Source organism: Echinops telfairi, unplaced genomic scaffold (assembly GCF_000313985.2).
Source record: "Echinops telfairi isolate 266 unplaced genomic scaffold, ASM31398v2 ScPeMD7_44;HRSCAF=162, whole genome shotgun sequence".
NCBI classification, from domain to species: domain Eukaryota; kingdom Metazoa; phylum Chordata; class Mammalia; order Afrosoricida; family Tenrecidae; genus Echinops; species Echinops telfairi.
Window position 1 is genome coordinate 12,746,047 of NW_022103942.1, and position 4,522 is coordinate 12,750,568.

Below are 4,522 nucleotides of genomic sequence, written 5' to 3' on the forward strand. Positions count from 1 at the left end.
CAAGCCATAGCAAGATAGGCGATCACTGAGAGCACAGTGATGGCAACAAAAAAAGAAACCAATTACCCATAGGAGAATAAATTAATTAAAAGAAAAAACGTTTAAACAGAAAGAAAAACCTATGCTCTGGCCCCAGAGTGACAGGGTTTTAACCATTCATGTCAGGCTTATCATTTTGATTTCATATAGACATCTCTCCAATATGCTCTGTTTGGTAATCATTTTCTTCCCGTCCATCTATATAGATAGAGATAAATACCCGAGACCTATATTTCCTATGTAGATCTCACAAATGTGTCTTGGGCTCCCACTGTCATACATAGCAAACTGGAATCTCACAATCTAGGCTCTGATACTGTTCCCTCCTTCGGCTTCAGATTATGTGATTGACAATCCTTAGGTCTCTGATGTTGGTGTGCTTCTCTCATCTCTTTGCCATATGATTTTCCACAGTATTTACAAACCCTCCAGCAGTGTATAAGGGTTCCCATCTTTCCACATCCTGTCCGCCATTTGTTGTTCTCAGGTTTTGTTGTTGTTTTGTTTTTAATTGGGCTACGGTTATGGGTGTTAGCTGGTAACTCATAGTTATTTTCACTTGTATTTCCAGAATGGCTAGTGAATGAGAGCATTCCCGCATGTTTTTATTTGTGATTCTGTGTCATCCTTTTTGAATTGCCTATTTCGGTCCTCTGCCCACCTTCTCAGCAGGTTTTGTGTCTTTTCTTGTTGTATACTTGAAGTATACTGTAGATTTTGGTAATTAGTCCTTTGTCAGTTATATCATTGCTCAATATCTTTTTCCAGTCTGTGCGCTCTTGCTTGACTCTTTAAATGAACTCTTTCGATGTACAGAAGTGCGTTCTTTTTATTAAGTCCCCTTCACCTATTTTGTCTTTCACAGTGTGTGCTTTTTTTGTTTTATCTGGTAGCTCGTGTATGCCCTGGACAAAGACATTTAGATTTGTCCTAACTTCTCATTGATGATCCTGATAGCCTTGGGTCTTACATTTAGGTCCCTGATACCCTTGAGGTTGTTTTTCAGTTCCAGTTCCACGGGTGGAAAAAGAGTTTGTGATTAGTTTTCTTCACCAGAAAATAAGGGAAGAAAGAAAGAAAGGAAGGAAGGAAGGAAGAAAGGAAGAAAAAAAGAATTTCTTGAATCACCCAGAGAGTTCAAGTCGTACTCCTGGCTTCCAGGGGCCAGCTCCCTGAATGTCTTAGCTGGGAGTTTCTATCCAGTGGTCACTAGAGCTTTGCTTTTGCAAGGAGGTGGGGAGAGGGAGTTAGAGAGTTCCTGTGGGTCTGAGAGGGAGGGAGGCTGGGGGCTCCACTGGGGGTGGTGGTCTGACATGCGGTAGTCAGAATATCTGACTAGATACTCTGCAGATGGATTTTAGGCTCCCACTGTCCTCTGTAGACTTGTACAAATTGGGGGTTTAGAATTTAAACTCTGATACTTTCTTCCTTCAACATATTTGTATTTTGTCATTGTCATATTTGGATCATGCTGGTTGGTGTTTTTCTTTGATGTAGACTTAGTTGATTCCTCACTTCAATAGCTTCTCATTGAAATACAAGTGTTTAAGATCCCAGACATTTCCCATGGATAGCCAGGCACCATATTCATTCTACAACACACTTTGCTGTAGCATGCTTATTCAGTGATCTCTTTTTGAAGGCAAGAATTGAGCAGGCCCATGTTATAAGACCTAACTCTTCTTAGAGTGGAGGCAGAATTATGAGGGAACCCAGAAACCATCTGCTTGTCCACAGGTTATGAAGGACTCTGGTTTACTTAGTGTTCATATTATGTCAACAACAACAACAGACAAAGAAACAAAAAAACAAACAAACAAAAGAAAACTGTCGATCATCTCACAGGGGTATAAACAGATTGCATTCCTTAAATACAATTCAACCAATGGCATATAATTTATGTTACTGTTAAGAGGAAGAGTTTATTAGAGGATAGTTGAAATGTAAGCAGCAATCCATGAGTTGATATGTCCACATTGGTTTCTTAATTGATTGAGCTATATTTACACTGAGCTTCGAGGTTAGTGTTAGTGGAAATTTTTTCTGTAACATTCCTTACAAGGGAGGTCCTTGCCTTTCAGACTAACACCTGTCATGTGAAGGCAAGGGGAGTATTGAACTACTAAGATATGATTTTTCTGGGTCCCCGTTCAAAGGACACCTTCTAAATCAGGGGTCTCAAACAAGGTTGAGCTATGCAGTGGTTCTCACCTGTGGATCGCAACCCCTTTGGGGGTCGAACAATCCTTTCGCATGGGTTGCTCAATTCATAACTGTAGCAAAATGACAGTTATAAAGCAGCAATGAAAATAATTTTATGGTTGGGGGTGGTCACCACAACATGAGGAACTGTATTAAAGTTGAGAATCACTGAGTATAGCCATTTCTAGTCTTGGTGTGGCCATCCTTTGCTTCCTTTCCCATTGGGGAATTTCATTCCTAAGACCAAGGGTTACAGGCAGTTTTGAAATGGGACCAAGTTCATTCTTTCTGGCTTTCATGGTGCATCCTTCTGGTATGACCATGTGGAGATACTATGTTCCCTGTAAGGCCAGTATCTAATATCATCATAGTGTTTAGTCCATGGCATGGTTGACCAAGCGATAGGTTGACACATATTCTAAGCATCTACACAGGACCACAGAACCTGCTTTATTCTCCCCTTAGGATATATATATATATATATATTGTTTTTAAAAATTCATTGGCACTTCATGTACATATCCTCCAATTCAATAATCCAATTTTATGGATAAAAATTAACACCCTCCCCTCTCCCCACCCCAAAAGGAACTACAACAGAAGCACTCTGCAGTGACCCATAAAGGCTCAAAAAGCAGTAGTCCAAGACCACTCCACAAGGCTTGTCAGTTAAAAGGAGAGAAAAACACCACACACACACACACACACACACACACACATGCGTGCATAAAAAATGTTTTGTTTTGTTTTTAAGGTTTTCGATGGTACACTTGATCTACAATAAACACAAATTCAGAAATATTTTACAATGCTTCCCGAGCAATCAACCTTTTTAATACAAAAGATGCCCGACTTGGGAATACATATATATATAGTTTTTCAGTGGTTCACAGTTGACTTACTTTAAAATATATTAACATTACTGCATGTAATTGTTTCCTGTATTAACAACATTCCTTTTATTTTCCTTCATATACTTAGCTTCCACCTACCAAAACAATTTCAGGCTGACGGGCTACTTGGTGCTTTATTCTTAGTGAAAACTGAATGCAGTGGCTTTAAGACCCTGGCCAGATCACGTTTGATTACCATTTGAACATCTGGAAAGAGTGACATTCATACTTAAGTTGCCATTTTCTGCAAAACGCTGTGCAATGCTGGAGTTAAGACTAAGAAGTCCCTATTCATACTGCCTGTTGCAATTCCCTTGTCAATAGATTGAGGAGAAGCTTCCCAAACCAAATGCCACCTAGGACCATTTAGCTCAAAATAAATAAATACATAAATACATAAATGCCTTTGGCTTGCTTGCATGTTCCTATCAGCTGTACAATTGCAAATAACTGCTCATTGTGACAAAATAGTTCAAATTTATACAGTACTATTATGAACTGAAAGCCAAAACAGGACTGTATCATCACACAGGCAAAAGCACCACAAAGATCAATGCCCACAGCAAGGAAAACTGTATTTGGTCCCTCTAGGGTTGTAATGGGTGTTTGATGATGCATGAGATGGGGCATGGCAGCATCCACAGTGTCTTTCCATTTGCAGGAAACACCAGGGAGCAGACAGGAATAAGGCCTAAACTCACAGAGCTCTTCATGATCGACTTTTTCTGTGTGTGGCAGAGTTCTTTCAAACCCAGAAGAGGCATATTTACAAGGGAAGAGTCCTGAATCAACCACGTTCTCTGTAGCTGAGTTGCAACTGGATCCTCCCTGCAAGTTGGACAACATGTTAGCTTTGGACGATAGTTGTTATAAACAAGATGGGTATTCTGACACTGAAGGTTGGGAGGTAACACACAGTCAAAGTGAACTGGACATGCAAAAAAGATTCAGCAAACCCTCGTTGGATGTGGTTGTATCGGTCAGCAAAGGCATCCTCTGGGATGGCGTACAATTTGAAGTACCAGTGGGTAAAAGTGTAGCAGTCTGAAGGCTCACTTCTGGGGGCAGAGAGAGTGCCTGGGACCCTAGTCCTCGCTCAAGCATGATCAGCTGCCAACATCTTGACCACCCCAGCCACCAGGAGCACTTCTGCTCCTGCTGAGTCCAAGGAGACACATTGGCCCACACCACCACCTACCCATTGATGCCTCAGCTGAAGAGCATGCCCTGAAAAGGCTGCTAGGATTCCCCTTGGGCCTTTTCCAGCTTGCCTGGTGCTGCCACTAAGCACCACACAATGAGGAGCTGCCCAAGAGGGGGCATACTTCCAATCCCTCAAGGGGCGGTGGGGCGGGACAGGTATGACAATCCCTAAGTTTCATTTTGCT

General features: G+C 41.4%; 1 pseudogene; it reads right to left on the minus strand.

The window, feature by feature from the left end:
- Positions 1-3,316: 3,316 nt before the first annotated feature.
- On the minus strand, positions 3,317-4,238 carry LOC101639666 (annotated as a pseudogene).
- Positions 4,239-4,522: the final 284 nt, after the last annotated feature.